This window comes from Mastomys coucha, unplaced genomic scaffold (assembly GCF_008632895.1).
Source record: "Mastomys coucha isolate ucsf_1 unplaced genomic scaffold, UCSF_Mcou_1 pScaffold5, whole genome shotgun sequence".
Taxonomy (NCBI): Eukaryota; Metazoa; Chordata; class Mammalia; order Rodentia; family Muridae; genus Mastomys; species Mastomys coucha.
In genome coordinates, this window is record NW_022196911.1 from 50252094 (window position 1) to 50269719 (window position 17626).

At 46.7% G+C, this 17626-nt stretch overlaps 1 protein-coding gene and 1 long non-coding RNA gene across 3 annotated transcripts in view; one reads left to right on the forward strand and one right to left on the reverse strand.

Annotated features, from left to right (window-relative positions):
* Nucleotides 1–1629: 1629 nt before the first annotated feature.
* On the reverse strand, nucleotides 1630–6564 carry LOC116078210. The gene is made up of 2 exons (XR_004113451.1): nucleotides 6166–6564; nucleotides 1630–1871 (listed from the first exon to the last, which is right to left on the reverse strand). It is a non-coding gene; the product is annotated as an uncharacterized LOC116078210 (long non-coding RNA).
* Nucleotides 6565–6700: 136 nt separating this feature from the next.
* Nucleotides 6701–17626, forward strand: part of Slc36a1 (solute carrier family 36 member 1) — a 36874-nt gene continuing 25948 nt past the window's right edge. Inside the window, exon 1 of one of the 2 annotated variants that reach the window (XM_031352521.1) lies at nucleotides 6701–6787. The gene's annotated coding sequence lies outside the window, so the exon portion shown is untranslated. Of the gene's footprint in view, nucleotides 6788–9731; nucleotides 9864–17626 lie in introns of those variants that run through there. The other variant, XM_031352520.1, reaches the window with a different exon arrangement.

The following is a 17626-nucleotide window of genomic DNA, read 5'->3' on the forward strand; positions in this document are numbered from 1 at the left end:
GAACTGAAGTTACCCACAGTTGTGAGCTGCCATGTGGTTGCTGGGAATTAAACCCAGGTCCTCTGGAAGAACAGCCAATGCTCCCTAACAATGATCCATCTCTTCCAGCCCCATGAGGTCTTTTTATAATGGTGTTTTGGCAGATCTTAAGTTATATCTCCACAGGTGGCAAAGGATACTCTCTCCTCCTCTCTTTTTAACATCAAAAGCTCTCTGTTTCTCTGTCTCTCTGCTTGTCTCTCTCTGTCTCTCTCTGTCTCTTTCTCTTTCTCTCTAATTAAAAATTGATTCTTCTTTTACACAATATATCCCAGACCACAGTTTCTTCTCTTCCCACTCCTTCCAGTTCCCCACCTCCTCTCTCTCCCAAATCCTCTTCCCCTCCATTCCCCTCCAAAAAAGAGCAGCTTCTGAGACAACAACCAAACAAGACAAAACAAGATACAATAAGACAAGGCAAAAAACTATCGTATTGAGGCTGAACAAGACAACTCAATAAGGAAAAGAATCCCAAAAGCAGGCAAAAGAATTAGAGATACATCAGCTCCCACAAAAGGAGAACCAAGACACCAAGCTAACAGCCATAACATTACACGCAGGGCCTGGTGCAGACCTTGGCGGGTCCTGTGCTTGCCACTTCAGTCTCTGGGAGCCCACATGAGGGCTGCTTAGATGGTTTGGTGGGCCACACTCTCCTGGCATCTTCCATCTTCTCTTATGCCTACAATCTTTGGTCCCCCTCTACTAGGGGTTCCCCAGAGCTCTGAGGGGAGGGACCTGACAGAGAACTCCAATTTAGACTCTCTTTCCACATAATGTCTGCCTATGGGTCTCTGTGCCCACTCTCATCTGAAAGCATTCTCTTCTGTAGACACGTCATAAGGTGAATTTATGGGGGCTATTGTTTAAGTTTAGAGAAGGGCTAGACACTCAGGGTTCTACATTATTTGTGCTCCACATGAGTTTGGTTTATTTATTGTCTCGGATAAAATGTCTTCTCGAAGCACGCACTGTCTCTTTGGGTAATTAGGGCATAACCAATGGCACCCAAAGCTCCCTGCCTTTCTCAGCTCCACAGGGACGAAGCGCTCTTCTGTTTCCCATGATTTCTGACCCATAGCCACGTGGTTTTCCTGTCTTTTCACCCTGTTGCAACAGGGCTGGAGCTCTGACCCAGCCCTGGGTCCATCCCTGCTACCAAGTGCATCCTCAACCTTGTTGCGAGGATGGGAGGTTGTACTCATTCATTCCTCTGGTACAGACTAACTCCCTCCCAGCTTGGAGTTGAGGAAGGAGTAATGTGGACATCTTTTCTTGCTTTCTTCAGTTTTCGCTATTCATATTTCTTACACTGGAAACCACGCGGCTGACATCACCTGGTTTCCTCAGGTCTGGTGGTGGCAGTTTGGGGGTAGGAATAGGGTTCTGTGTGGAGATATTGCTGGAGGAGGGGCTTGCACTGTGACCGTCTTTCTCTGCTTCTCTTCCATGGATGCTTTTGCACTGATGTGCATTCTCTGGTGGACAGATGCCGATGGTCTTGTGTGGTTAGTTCAGGGTTCCAGAACAACCTCTTCCCTGTGTTCTCAAATTCAGGTCCAAAGGCTCATCCCAAGGAAAAGTCAGTGCTGGGGTCAAAATGGGCTTTATTCAGTAGCCAAAGAAAAGACAAGCTCAGGAGTTAACAGCTCTAAGCCAACAGGTTGAGGAGTTACAGATAGAGGGAGAGGAGACATGGGCTAGGCTAGTAAAGGGGAGGGACGTGTATGCTTCTTCTGGGAAGAGGTGGGGACCTTCCAAGAAGTAGGCACTACCTCTCCTTCCTCCTTTCCTGGTGTTTACAACCATGGTGACCCACAGATGGTTTGAGCCTAGAATGGAAAGAGATAAGATATTAGACAAGTCTAGGTGGAGATAACCTTGCATTATACTTCAGGACAAAATACTTCTCAAATGCCCAACGTGTCTACATGCAGCGCTGAGGAGGCTTTGATATGAAGCTTAAGGTCAGTGAGACAGATATTACACATGTGTTTTGTCTTGTTCTGTTTCCTCGTTGGGCTTCTATAGACCAAAATGTCCTTAGTTAGGTAAAAATGGCCTTTGAAACTCTGAAGAGCAAGCTAGATAGTTGCTATACCATAAACTACATGGCAGGGTTAGCCACATGGCTCAGAGGATAAAGGTGCCCAATTGTAGCAAGCCCAGTTGTGTTTTTCAAGATGGCTCCACAGATAAAGGGGCTCGCTATGCCAGCCTGACAACCTGAGTTCAATCTCCAGAGACCATGCGAAGGTGGAAGGATGAGAAGCAATCCCATAAGTCTGTCCCCTGACATCCACATGTGCTCTGCAACACACACACACATACACACACACACATATGAAATTTTAAACAAGAAAAAAATCATACCCGTGAACAATCAATACAATCATGCCAGCTCAATACAAATACACCGCATAGCGATTACACAATATGTCTATATAGTGAGAAGCAATAGACCTAGTAGAAAGCTGGGCTGAAATCTCATGTTCATTTTGACACTTTTGACTTTTGAAGCCACATAGAGTTTTCTGTTACACAACCAGGAAACTTTAAATGACAGATCAGGAACACAGGAAGGCCCAACAAAACACTATAAGAAAAGGACTTTGTGTTCAGACCTCCCCTGGGGAGCCACCGATGTTTGCAGGCGATAGTATACATTTTGATCACCTCTGCTTGCTTCCTTCCACTCCACCCTTCTCCTTTCCAGGCCCTTTTCCTTTCCCATCCTTTAAATCTTGAAACAGGGTCTGGTGAAGCCCAGGCTTCCTTGAACTCCTCTGCAGTGGAGGATTTAAGTTTCTGGTCCTCTTGCCTTTATCTCCCTGGTGGAGGATTTTTAGAGCGCTGTGGCTGTAACCCAGGGCTTCATGTCAACCAGGCAAGCTCTCTACCAACTGAGCTACATCCCAGCTCTCTTTTTCCTTCTCAGTACCATGCTTGGCACACAGGAGGCGCCTTTGGTCTGCTAGATTATTCTCCCGAATCGACTCTTTCAAGAACTGGTTGTTGTTCTGAAACTTGCAAAGGGAATGTCAAACACTGAAGCCCAGATTTGAGCCCTACCTTCCCACCCACACTCAGAGACAAAGATGGAAGTAGTTAAAAAAAATCCTCCCACATCTAAGTTCGAGGCTGAGAACTATGTTCTTGGCCACAGAGTTCTGCAAAATTGACTAAGGGATAGGCGGCTGGTGGCAGTCCCCCCCCTTCGCCTCCCCAGCTTTAAGCGTAGACTGAATGTCCCCTTTTACCATTGAGTTCACCTGCTCAAAAGTGGAGAGAGAAAAAGAGGTGCTGTTTTGGAAGTAGGGCAGACAAGGTGTGCCCTTGGGTGCCAGGCTTCTCCAGTGTCCAGGCATGCAGCTCACCCAGAATCTCTAGGAGGAAGACTGGTATCGAGTATAGTATCCCCGATATAGATGAGAACCATGAAGCCAGAGAGGTGTAACGCATGCCCAAGAGAGGTGGGGAATACCCAGGAAGTGGGTATGCTCAATGCTGGCTCCTCTGACTCAGGTGTCCGCTCAGGTGACAGAAGCCGTGGCACCACGCTTATGACATCTTCAGCCAAGGTGCTCACACTACCCTCCAGACACTCACAGGGCTGAAGGCTGGAACCATCAGCCCCACCCACCAGGGCCAGGCCAGCTTCCTGCTAAGGAGTCTCTGAGACAGGAAGAGCAAAGGTGGTAGGACACACACACACACACACACACACACACACACACACTCTCACTTTCACACACAAACACACACAGGCACTCACACACACACAAATGTATACACATATGTGCCCACACGAACAAATAAATGTAAAAAAAAAAAATAAATTAAAAAAAAAAAGAAAGAAAAAAGACAGCCGCAGTCTTGCAAGTCTCCTTCAGGGGTTGCCCTTCGTGCTCTGCCCAGCAGGGGGAGCACCACCAGTGTTAAGGAGGAAGGTGACCTGTAAGCATAGGATGGAGAGGAGACACCTTATCCACCAGAATATATAGCATCGCCCTATCAAAGCATGGCGCTGACCTGGCTCCAAGACTGAGGAAAGCCCCAGAGTCCTTATTTGTGGTGCTGGTTGTCTAGAAAACGCACCAGGCTTATCTTTCTTCCTGGGTGGCTGCAATCTGTGTATGTGTTCCTGAGAAGTGACATGGAACACAACTCCGACTCACACTCTGCTGCTGATAGAGGACCGAAAGGAAGCCGTTTAAAAGGAACACTGCAGAGCACTTGCCACGCATACATGCTAGGTTCTACGTTCACACTCTAGAGCGGCCTTAGATGGAGCAAGGGGAGGACACGTGAGGCCCAGCCAGGGCCAGAGTGTGGGACTGTAAGTCTTGGCTTTGGAACTGAACAGCCTCGTTGTCTTAGGCCGTGCACTGCTCAAAGTTATTTATGCGTGGGTGGGGTGGCATCCTAGTTGGGGACCACATTCTGTGTTGGATTCCACATTCCCTCTATCAGTTCTCAATAGTTTCTGTGTGTATATATTTTAACGTACACTTATATTACATATTTCCACATGTAAAAATACATATTAACATATTCTCATAATATTTGCTGTGTCTAGTATATTTTGAGTCATGTGAGAATACCTCTGATGTATTTTTATTATTTATTTATTATTATTTTTTAAACTTATTTTTACGTGTGTGTGTGTGTGTGTGTGTGTGTATGTACACGAGTGTAGGTGCCTGTGGAGGCCAGGAGAGGGTGTCACATTCCTCTGGATCTGGAGTTACAGGCAACTGTGGACACCTGACTGGGTGCTGGGAACAGAACTCAGGTCCTCTGGAAGAGCAGAAAGCTCTCAACCTTGGAGCCAGCTCTCTAGTCTCCTATTTGTTATTTTTAATCTACTTATCCTTTGATAATTTCACCTAGGTATATATCATAATCATATCCATTTCCCTAACTGCCCTCCCATACCCCGTGACACCCCCAATATATTACCTCAAGGTCATCTTCTCTCCCCTTTTCCTTATTTATTTATTTATTTATTTATTTATTTGTAATTAGTGCTGTCTCTTAGAATACTGACTGATCTTGTTGGCTTGGTCTCAGGCAGGTTACCACAGGTGCAGTGCATTCATGGATGGGTACAATGGCCTGCCATGTTCAGAAGTCGGCATTTCACAGCACATCCCCACCCTCACCCCACTAACCTGGATCTTATAGCTTCCACTGATAACTTTTTAATTAACATTCTCATGACAATGCCCATATATGCCGGTTGAAGATGTTCCAAAGTCTATAGAATCTGAATTGGAACAGTGCTTGGGATTGTCACACAGGGCCTTTTTATTTTCTTGAGTCACAGATGGATAAAATGAGGACCACCAAGAAAAGGCTTTCCCAGCATCGCATAGCTTTCTCTCACTTTATAATTTTAATTATCAATGCCCATTAATCATACAAGTTATTGGGGTTTGCTGTCTACACACACACACACACACAGAGCATTGTGGATCCTGACCATCTGTTCTTCTCCCTTCAACCCCTCTTTCCCTCCCCTCCCTGCCTGCAATCCTCCTAGTCTCCAGAAGTCTGTATTCGTTCCCTTTTGCTGTTGTGATAAAACACCATGGCCTCTCCAAATGCAAGAGGCGGAGCAAGAGGAAAGCCTCACATGACGTGTAATGCTGTACCCCCCTGATTACTCAGCCAATGAGGAAAGAGTGGAAGCAGCTTGTGTTAGAGCTACAGAAATTGCTCTCTGTGCTAAATCAGTGCCTATCATTCTGGCCCGACACCTGGCTTTGCAACGCTGTGAAATAAATAGACTTCCTCAGTGTCTCTGGCTCTGAGTCTCCAGCGCTCTTATGGAGTCGATGTCTTTGTTTCTCATCCTCATTCCAAAACACAGGCTCAATATCAAGGTTTGGACTCTTGTCACCTTAGGCTATCCCCATCCCACCAGGAACTTTGCACTAACGAGATGGTTTCCAATGCTCTTTGTATTCTTTCTGGCTTCTGCAGTACTGGAAAGGCATACGGAGGGCAGTTGGAATCAGGGTTGAGAAAAAGCCCCCCCCCAACACCCCACATTTTGTCCCTTCATGTGGCAATTATGAGCATGGATACCTCCAGGCTAAGTGAGGGGACGTGCATTCTCACCTGAGCACATGATATATTGTGAGCAGAGAACCCTGAGGTTGAAGTGAGGGCTCACAGGAAGACCCTGGGTTTTGATACTTCTCAGGAAGCATGACTGTGCACAAAGGTCTTCACTGAAGGTCTGGTTTCCCACCGGTGGAGCGGACGTGCTTCAGCAGACTGTCTGTAAGCCGCGTGGTAGTGTGATAGTCAGTGGTTTAATGGCTGACCTTGGGCCCACCCCATCATCTCTAGAATGAGTGTGTTCTTGAAGCAGGGGGAAGAAAGGCCCAGAGAACAGGAAGCCTGAGAGAGATGAGCTTCCTTCTACTCATTTTGTGAGGCAGGAGTTGGAACCCAGGGGGAAGGGCGCCTCTAGCAAGTGGCAGAGAGATGCTCGGCCTTTTCCTGTGGCCCCTGCGTAAGTGCTTTGATGGGGCACAGAAAGAACTGTCCTCAGCTAAGTGACCAGGGCCCTTTGTCACCATTGTGAGGTAATGTTAGGTCTGCCAGCACCACAGCTGGGGACTTGGAGCTTGCTCTACATTTCATAATTTGCCTGGACCCGACCCCCGCAATAGTCCTCTTCAACAGTGTCTTTTTCTGCTAGTTGAAGACTAAGAGTCAGGAAGCTGCGGGCTGGGTAAGAGGTGAGGGACGTGGAGAGATAAAGGGAGGGACAAAGTCTAAAGAGTTTCATCTATGGCATAAGGTCTAGAGTACCTAATATGTTCTTGGAGATGTTCCCCCCAGTGCAACCTTACTCTAAAGATACAGTTCATTATATGTGTGTGTCTGTATGTGTGTATGCGCACACGGCCCTTGGAGGCCAGAGGAGCAAGCTGGGTCCCCAGCTGAGGCATAGATGATTGTGAGCCGCCTCACACGGGTGCTGGGAACTGACGTTGGGCCCTCTGAAAAAGCAGTATACACTCTTAAAGGCTGAGCCGTCTCTCCAGCCCCCAAATCTGTTATAAATTATAAAGAGCCTTTGTTTGAGTCTCCCGTTCCTTCTATGGTAACTACACTCAGATTTTTTTTTTTTTTTTTAAAGCATAAGTTCATTTGTTCACAGCTTGGAGGTTGGGAGGCCCAAAGCCACGGTGTCCTCCGGAGTCAGGTCATTCTGAGCTTTGAAGGATGAACCCAGTCCCTTGCTCTTCAGCTTGTAGAGGCTCCTGCAGGCTCACACCCTCTCCTTTTGTCCTCCTAACTGGTAGGAGAGCATCTTCCTGCAGCACACTCTTCCTTCCGTATAAACCCCTGAGCTCATACTATACTCAGGTAGTCCTGGATAATCTCACTTCAAGTTCTTTAACTGAGTCACATCCACGAAGCCCCTTAGCCTAAGGCAGTCTTCCTGCAGGGTCTGTCTGAGGTTAGGAGCCACCTTTGGATCATCGAACATTTACTGGTAACGGATCATAAGTATACTTACTTTAAAATTGTACTGTTTCTGGTGTATGGCTCGAATCCCAGCACTTGGGAGGCAGAGACAGACAGATCTCTGTGAGTTCAAGGCCAGCCTGGTCTACAGAGTGAATTCCAGGACAGCCAGGACTGCACAGAGGATCTGTCTCAGCAGCAACAACAAAAACTGTCAGCCTTATAATCATCAATTCTGAGATCATTGCTTTGGATAAATACATAGTGCAAAATGGTACAAGTACACGTAGGGTCATTTCAGAAATTATTGGAAATTTGTACTATCTCAAGTCAAGACCGTTAATGATTTAAAAAAAATTTTTAAGTCAACAACTAAATCACAATTTGAAAAGAAGTATATGTATGTATATTTGTGTGCCTGCTTGTCTATATGTGCGTCACAGGTGTGTTCCAGGAGCTACAGAGAACAGAAAATAGTGTGGTGAACTGGAATAGCCCTGGAACTGGAATCACTGGTGGCTCTGAGCTTCTGGGTAGGTGCTGGGAACTGAGCCTAGGTTCCCTTCATGAGTAGCACGAGCATGTCATTTCTGAGAGATACCTCTGGTCCCGAAACCTCAATTTTAAGAATTAAATTTCCTAATAAAATCCAATCCAAAGATGGATTGATTTGGCACACGCTGAGGAATGATTCTAGGAAAATATTTAAAATCTTTATTATTCATAACTCAGCCTTATGCTTCTGAAAGAGTAGAAATTAAATCTACAGTAGGAACATTGCAGTTTATAACATACAATGCAAGAGTCTGGAATCTAGCCAAGGTATTTCAGACTGTGTTTGTTGGTGTTATGTGTCATGCCCATGCACGCAGTAGGTGTGCTATGTGCTCAGAGCCAATCCATTCAATACAGCTATGGAGAGGACTTGAAGAAATGCCCAGGTTCAGTATAAATTTGATTTTGAAGTATTTATTTTTGCCACTACACTTCCAGAAACCTTTGACCAGGACTAAGTTTTCACAACCCCCACAGTTAGTTACACAGTTAGTCATACGGGGCCACAACCCACAGTTTAGGTAGCTGTGTTTTACCCCATACGTCCTTAATTACCTAGGACAATTCCATTACAACCCTGATGGTCATACAGCCTCTTCATTCTCAAGTGTCCCAGCAGGCAGAGAATGATAACATTTTGAAAGCTCTTGATATAAAAGAACAAGGCTGATGTTGGCTAGCTGTAATTGTCCCAGGAGCTCCAGCTACCTTAGAATCTGCCTGGTTGTGCCAACCTTGGTTTGGGACCAGGGACAGGAGTGTGGCTCACCTAGGTCCATGAGCTGTGACACTCCTGTTGCTTGATCTTACCCGCATGTCAGTGCATGTTGTAAACTGATATATCCCTTGGCATTATACCTCCACCTCCAGGCCTGCTGAGTTCCTACAGGCTTCTCCATTTCTCCTTCATGTGAGTGGGGTGTTGCCGGCAAGACAGTCCCATTTAACCCCAGAATGCATGGAATCTTGAATAGTTTGCAAACATTTCCCCTGGGACCTCAATTGTTGCGTTTGTACCTTTGATAGCTTTAATTTTTTATTTTTGGTTCTGGGGATGGAACCTAGGTGCATCTTGTGGCATTCGCCTGTATTGCATCACATGACATGATCATACACACACACACACACACACACACACACACACACACATACACACTCACACATTCACACCCCTGGGACAGGCTCTCTGTCTCTAAGCTGTAGCCTCAGCTCTAGCTGTATACTTTGTCACAATGTATTGTTTTTTTCCAGATTTATTTGTTATTATAAATGAGTACACTGTAGCTCTCTTCAGACTTTCAGATCTCATTACGGGTGGCCTTGAACTATTTTTCTTCCCATTGTTGGGATTGCATGATTTTTTTTTCAAAAGATGCATATTTGTGATTATAAATCAGCACATGCACGTTAATATGTGCTGCATAACTAAAATTTAGTAAGAGTTAAAATTAGGGATATTTTGCATGCCGACTTTTCTGGAGACTGCCTCAAAATCTAGGTCGCCTGCCTTAGCTGTGGTGGTCTTAGAAGCACTGCCCTTTCTGAAGCAGCGGCTGAAGGCCACCAGGTGGCGCTGCAGAACAAGGGTCCGGGAGGAGGAGCACGGAATGGAGCGCCACGTGACCTGGGCTAGAGAGCCAGCGTCACGTGACAGGACCCGGAAGCTGCTATCCAGGCAGCTAAAAAACCATGGCTAGGGGTCGGCGCTGAGGCTGCGCGAGGTGGGCTGAGCAGGAGCGGGAGCCTGAGCCGGAGCCCCGGCCGGGCAGAGCCGACCGGTGAGTAATGCATGCCCTGCGCTGCAGTCTGGAGTCACCTCCTGCTGTAGCGCCTCCCGCCAAACGGACGCTGCTGCTCGGGGACAGGTCATCCGTGGGGTGGGGTCTCCTAAGCACCTTTGACAAGTGTTCAGTCATGGTTCCCAGGTGGAGACGGCAGTCACCGATGGCTAGCTCAGACCAACCCTTCGTTTGCAGATGCGGCTGGACGAGCCATGCCCTTGCCTTGGGTCACAGGGTACCAGACCGCAACTCTTCTCTTCCGATAGTAGGGGAAACTGAGATCCAGGGCTCTGTGTGGGCTTCCGAGGTATCCCCGCAGCAGGTTGTCAGCTCCTGCAGCTGTTTGCTTTCTGCCACGTTGCCATCTGCGGGGAAACTCGCCCTGCGAAAAGCCACTTGTCCCTTCCGCCGTGGGTCGCGCGTCCTTGTTTAGCTCCGCTGTGTCTGGGCTCTCCACGCCAGGCTTGAGTTCTGGGTGTGGTTCTGTTTGCTGATGGCTTTCTTTCCTCCTTTCCTTTCCTTTCCTTTCCTTTTTCCTTTTTCCTTTTTCCTTTTTCCGTTTTCCTTTTTCCTTTTTCCTTTTTCCTTTTTCCTTTCCTTTCCTTTCCTTTCCTTTCCTCTTTCCTTTCCTTTCCTTTCCTTTCCTTTCCTTCTTCAAACTCATCACTCAGTAGGCTTCGTTTCTAACCCTTCTGCAGTTTTGTGGAAGTCACACGGAAATATGAAATAGGACCTGGGGTAGACTGGAGGGGCCAGGAGGGTTCCAGGGCATGATAAGACCTGACAGTTAACTTGAAGACCGCTTGCTTTGTTTTGTTTTCTGGAATTTGACAGATTTTAGGTTAACAACTGCTTATATGGATGGAAAGGGGGAAGGGGAGCTTGTTGAAACAGGATAGCAACAGAGTGTCCTGGAAGGAACTGACACTGGGGAATCTGCAGAGCATGTTTTAGCTTTTGCCTCTTGCCTGACGCCTTAGGTGACTCTCCTGAATCTTCCCTCTCCTGGGTTTACATTTCTCAGTGTTTGGTGGTCGGGTCCTTTTGTTCTAAAACTCATTGTTTGATTTTATTCGGAGAGATTTTTCCCTCCTTGTATTCTGTAGGCACTAGCCTACAACAAGAGTAGATCTTGTTCTTAAAGAATTTTACCTGTTTCTAATTGTCTTGAATCTACCCCCCCCCCCCCAATTTATGGCTAAACACTACATTGACAACTTAAACATAATTTTAACTGTCTTTCTCATGACCAACATCTCTCTTGCCTCTCGTTTGCATCCTAATTTATAGTAACTAACAGGAACATTCAGTGCATAAGGTTTTTGTTTGGCTGGAACCCAGGGATTCCAAACACTCTTTAATTAGACTGCATCTATGGCCAGGCTTCTTTAAAGCTGTTCTTGAGGTTAAAAGTAAGAGGCTCGGCTCTTAGCACTTGGCTTTGACCTGAGACTGTGTCTGCTCGGGAGTGGTGAGTGCTGCTGCAGCCTCTTTGTTTTTACGCCTCTATTTTTTCCTTAAACCCTGTGACTGTTCGTTCAACCTCCTGCCTGTTTAGCTGTCTTTGTCTAGCCATGAGTCTATAAAGGAGAGAGGGATTTGTGTATTTTGTTATTCAGGAGACTACAGTTAAGATCGGTGCAGCAAGGAAGTGGTTTTGAGCATGAAAACTTTCAAGGAATCCGTTCCCTTTTGCTTCGGACACAGTGTGGGGCTCCTTGTGACCACAGGGAGTTGTCACTGGGCATTTAATTGATTACCTTGGGGAAGTTGCAGGTGAAATTGCTGTGCTGAGTAAGGAGCTGACCTCAATACGGTCAGTTGTGTTTTCCTTCTTTATCTCTGTCCCCCCCTCTCCGTCTCTCCCTTCCCCCTCTCCCCCCCTCCTCCTCTCCTTCTCTCCCTGTCCTCCTATCCCCCTCAATAAGTCAGAGCTCTGCCGCAGGCACTGTCTACCTTTGCTGAGACAGTCTCCTTGCCCTTGAGCTTGCTGATTGGTTTGGTCGGGCTGGCTATGAGCCCCATGGATTCCCCTTCTCCACTGCACCATCACCAGGATTATGAGGACATCATTGTCCCAGCTTTTTCACTTGCATTCTGGGAATTGAACTCAGGTCCTTATGTTTGCAAGGCAAGATTTTACTGACAGCTACCTCGTCAGCACCCTGTTGTCTTCTTCCCTTTTGCCCCCACTCCCACCTCTTGAGGGTTTCAGCTCTTAAATTTCTCAGCTTCTTCTTGCCTCTTCCCCCTGACTGGACGCTAGACCTTGGGCTGGGCTGGTGAAAGGCTTTGTTTCTGATTCCACTGTCCAGGCAGCTTTCTAGAGCCCTGTTCCTGGGGTGACTTTTCTTTTTCCTGTAGAGGAGAGTCACATTTAGTCTGTTGACCTGAACCCAAGCCTTGGAGATCTAACGCCTCCCTCCTTTGGCCAGATGCAAAAAGAGGCCCTCTGCTTCACAGATGGGCATGTAAGGTACACAACATGAACACCTCAAGATGCTGAATCTGGGGCTACTCCCAACACATTACTCTTGGGAACCTGGACACTCAGTCAGGACTCAGTGAACTGCTTTCGTGTGTTGTGGGGTGTGTGTGTGTGTGTACGTGCACTCGAATCCTGGGGGTGGGAGTTGGGGGCTGGGAGGCCTCTTCTGTGCTTTTCTTCGTGAATTCAGCAGTCTGTCTGTGTGGGGCATTGCAGGACTTCAGCACTTGACTCAACGTTTCCAAGTTAAGGACTCATCGCAGTCCTTGTCCTAGTTAGCGTTCTATTGCTGCGACAAACATCACAGCCAAAAGCCACTGGGGGAGGAAAGGGTTTATTACATCTTATAGCTTATAGCCCATCAGGAAGGGAGTCGGGGCAGGAACTCAAGGCAGGAACTCAAGGCAGGAACTGAAGCGGAGGCCACAGAGAAACATTGGCTTGCTTCCATGGGTTGCTTGGCTTGCTTTCTTACATCAGCCAGAACCACTTGCTCACAGGTGACAGCACCCAATCAAGAAAATGCCCCACAGACTTACCTGTAGGGCAGTCTGATGTAGTTTTCTCAATTGAGCTTCCCCTCTCCCAGGTGACTGTGGTGGCCATTCTTGATTGTCAACTTGGCTACATCGGAAATTAATCAAAACCCAAGTGGCTGGGTAGACCTATGAGGGATTTTTTTTTCTTAATTAAACCAGTTGAAGTGGGCAGACCCGCTTTTAATCCATATTTTTTGAGGTGGGAGGATCCAGCTTTAGTCTGGGCCACACCTTCTGGTGGCAGTCCATATAAAGGACATGGAAGAAGGATTTCTAGGGTTTTTTTTTTTTTTCTTGTTTTGTTTTGTTTTTTTTTGTTTTTTGTTTTTTTTTGGCTTACCCTCACAGTTGAGGACAAGTCCATTCCTTCACTGGCATTAGAGCTAGTCTTCAGGATTCTGGCATGCACCAAAGACCATCCAAAAATCCATCTTGTAGAGATAGATGTATATATATATACATATACACACACATACATACATACATATATACATACACACACACACACACACACACACACATCAGTTTTGTTCCTCTAAAGACTCCTGACTAATGCAGTGACCCTGGCTTGAAGTGTAACGTTGACAAAAATCTAGACAATCTTGTACATTGTTAACTGGAAAAAGCCCTGTAAAGTTTCTGTAGAGACTCTTTCTCTGGTCCAGACTGTCTCCATGGTAACAATCACTACCATCACTGAGGGTACACTGTGTGCCAGGCAACACGCCTGACCTTTATCTTATTTTCCTAACAGTATTACAGCTTGATGTACTGGGATACTCTCAGATGAAGGAGTCCAGACAAAAGCAGAGTGCCTTAGCTGGGGTTGCCTTCCTGGCAGCAACCACACAGAATACCTCCAGCTGACCTAGCTCTGGGTCTGGTTTGGGACTAGGCATTGTAGGGTGTGTACCATCTGGTGGTAGAAGGGCACTGATCTGGTTTGCTGCTGGCTTGGAATCTCAGGAGATCTTTCTGCATCTGTGGCATTGGGTGGGGCCGTCTCTGTATATGCCTAGGTTTGCCTCTGGCTGAGATGCTAGACTAGGCTCTTCTGAAGTCGTGGCTGGTCCTAGCACTTAGTGTATGTAAAAGCTGAGCATGCTTGCCTGTTCCTTAGCCACTGTGCAGTGCTGACAGCAGCTGTCCTGTGGCTGCCCCAGCATGGGACTCCTTGGGCATGAGGATTGCAGAATATACTCTGGTGGCTTTGGTGGAGTGCTTGCTGCCTGGTGCTGATGCTGTTTCTAACTGTTCTTGTAGCTATAAGCCGTTTTCACTTCCCTCCTTGTAGACCACATTAGGCAACCCAGTCTGTGTCGTCTGTTCATGTCTTTAGAATTTGCTGTTTGCTCTGGGTTTCAAAGTCCAACTCACGACCACAAAATAGTGGACTGTACTTTCAGTTTGCAAATAATCCCCATGAGGGCTGGAGAGATGGCTCAGAGGTTAATCAAATTTGCCCTTGAACTCTTGAGATCTTCTGGCCTTGCCGTCCCAAGTACCTGGGATTACAGGTCTATACCCCTAAGGCTGGGCCAGGGTTCCCAGAACCCACATGGGAAGGTCATAGCTGCTTGTAAGCCAGTTTCAGGGGCTCTGCCTTTTCTGATACAGAATGCACACCTGTACACATAAGTATAATAAATCTTAACACTATTTAAAATAATTACCACCAGTGCTGACTGTTGTGGGAGGGGAGGCCTGAAGTGTAGGCATCAAATAAGATTATATATTTTGAAGCACTCTATGTAATTGCTGTGATCAGGGTCGCTTAGGAAGCTCAGTGAAATTAAAACCATGGAGTGTTGGTGCACACCTGTAAGCCAGCACTTGAGTGACTGATACTGGATAGCAGAGTTTGCAGAGAGCCTGAGTTCATAAGAAAGAAAAAATAAGGATTCCTTTCAGTGACTGAGTCTAGCCAATAGATAAGAAGGCACATTCTGTCTCACTTCTAAGTCTAATGTGATAGCATTTAAATCTAGCAAAAAAAAAAAAAGCAACAACTTTGTTTCTTTGCATTTTTTTTTTTGCACTGGATCTCAGCCAAAAGCTCAAGATATAATTTTAATATTTAATTTTAATATTTAACTGAATATCTTTCAAGGTAATATGACTGTAACACTTAGATAATACAAAATTACAAATTCATGAGGCATTGTATCACTTTTATTCTGGTGGGTACAGGGTTCAGTTTCCATCACTGAGTTTACATTGTCTGTCTGTAGCCGGTCATGACAATCCTTCCTTAGTCTCCCCCTGTGAGCACTGTTGAGTGGAGATTTTTTGCCTTGTGTTGATGGACCACACACAATCTGTAAACCATGGCTATACTGGAGAACCTGAAAGACAGGCTTGCTTCAACTTTCTCGTATTACACAACTCTTATTTCAACATTAACAGATCCCATTAAAATTTCCTGAGGGGGAAGGGGTTGGCAGTAGTTGCAATAGTTAGTGTGGATGCTTAGCTTCCTCAAGGGAGCCCAGTGGGAGGCTGGCACAGCAGGGGAGGAGGAAGATGAAGACAAAGAGGAAGTCCTGTGTAGAATGGGGTGGCTGTGTCCACCCTCCCCAAAGTACCAGCTGAGAATGGCATGCTGCGCAACTTTGCCAGAGATGGAACCTCTCTGTCCCCTCCTCATTCCTTTCTCTTTTTTGCTGTCTCTGAAACAGGGTCTACTGTAGTCCAGGCCTTGGATGACCTTGAACTTATAATCCTTCTTCTCCCCATCTCCCAGTGCTAATTCACAGGCCTGGACTCCCATACCTGGTTTATGAGGTACTGGAGGTTGAACCAGGGCCTCGTGCATGCTAGGCAAGTCACCTACCAGCTGATCCCCGGCCACAGCCCTGGGAAGCATGTCTTCTCCCAGGCTGGTCTTGTCTGTTTGGACAACTGTGCAAACAGTTGTAGTAAGTTCTTCCTGTGGCAAGCAAATATTTCCTTCCTTCTTTCCACCTGCCAGTCTCAGCTTGATGGATCTTTGAGGTCCCACATAACAAGTCTAATCTGTGTGGCAGCCCTTAAAGACAGATTCTGTGGTCTGGCCTAGGGGAGAGATCTGCTTGCCTTTGCCTCCCTAGTGCTGGGGTTAAAGATGTGTACTGTCTGGCTTAATTAGGTTTTTGAGACTGGATCTCACTATTATTGCCCAGACTGGCCTTGAATTTGTAATCCTATTGCCTCAGATTCCTCACTGCTGGGATTATAGGTGTGTACCAGTGTTCCTAGTCATAGTGGTGGGTGGGAAGATGTTGGGGGATCCTCCATCATCTGCCTTCAGTAACATTACAGTTCACATACAAGGTTCTATTTAGATGCATCCCGCGTGTTGGAAGAGACTAGAAATAACCTGATGTTCACATAAGCAATTACATCCTTTGATTGGAACATCAGAGCTCTAGGAGCTCCAGTCTGCACTTCCCACTCTGCTTTTTACATTTGCAAACTAAGATAAGGTCATAGAGAAAACTGTCCAGAGTTACCAAGCAAACTGGCGACAGAGGCCAACTTCACACCCAGGCCCCTTGGCACGCACATCGACATATAAGCTGTTGTTCAATGGCAGAGGTTTTCAGCTCTGCATCGGTGTGCTTGGCAGGTTTTCTTTTCCTGGTCCACTTGTGAGTTTATTCTCCCCAGGTGTGCTTGAATCTCTGCAATGTGTGAGTTTAGTGGAACCCTGAGACTCTCACTGGAGGCTGTGGGGTAGGGAGGCTCCTCCCTGGGGTTGCTAGTACTGTGTGTATTGAATGTGTTTTATCTACACCAAAAGTCATGTTGAGGCTCAGCCCCAAAGGTAGTGGTATTGAGAGATGGTGGGGTCTGTAAGAGTCCCATGGGACTTCAGTTTCATGGAGGGATTAATGTAGTTGCCCAGTGAGTGTGTTAGTAATTGCGGGAACAGACCATTAGGAAGTGAGCGTGGCTCCTCCCTTTGCTCTCTTCCCACTGTTTTTCTGTTCTTCTGCCATGCCTAAAGCAGTGTGAGACCCTTGAGGGAAGCCTAGCAGATACTTGAACCCTCAGAGCCATGAGCGCATTTCTTGATAAATTCCTTAGTTTCCGATAGTTTGTTACAGCAGCAGAAAGTGGACTAAGACAGGCCCTGTACTGCCTTTGCACTGTGCATTTCCCTTGGGAGGCTGCAGGATCCTTCCCTGACTCACACTTGGTAGATTTTGTGGCTTTCCCTGGATTGCTCTTGTGTTAGAGGCAATGTTAGTTTTCAAGCATCCCCTCCGCGCCCCCCAACACCCCCCCACCAGGGGAGCCCTGGGCAGAGCGGCATCCTTTGGCACCTAATGTTGAGATAACAATTGGAAAGCTGGCCTCTCTCCCTGAGCCTCTCTCTCAGCCTCTGAGAGTCAGGCTGCTGTCTGCATGCTGGGGGGAGCCTGATGGAGAAGGGGCAGGTTTTATTGATCATTTTTATTGCTAACAAATGTACTTTCCCACCCTTATTTGACTGCAGATTCTTGAAGGATAGGAAGGTGACTCTTTTCCATTTAGTTCCCACAGTGCCTGGCACTGTCATCAGTGGACATTTCCAGACCAGCAGGCTGTCAGGAAGGAGAGATGCTTCCTGCCTTGCTGCTTACTATCTAGCAGGACAGGTCCTCCATCTTTTTGGGGAGATCCTTCATCTATGTAATAAGGGGCTTGAGGAGACCTGTGAAGCTCCTTAGCAATAGGCCAGAAGTCTAGGGGCTTCCATAACTTCCACC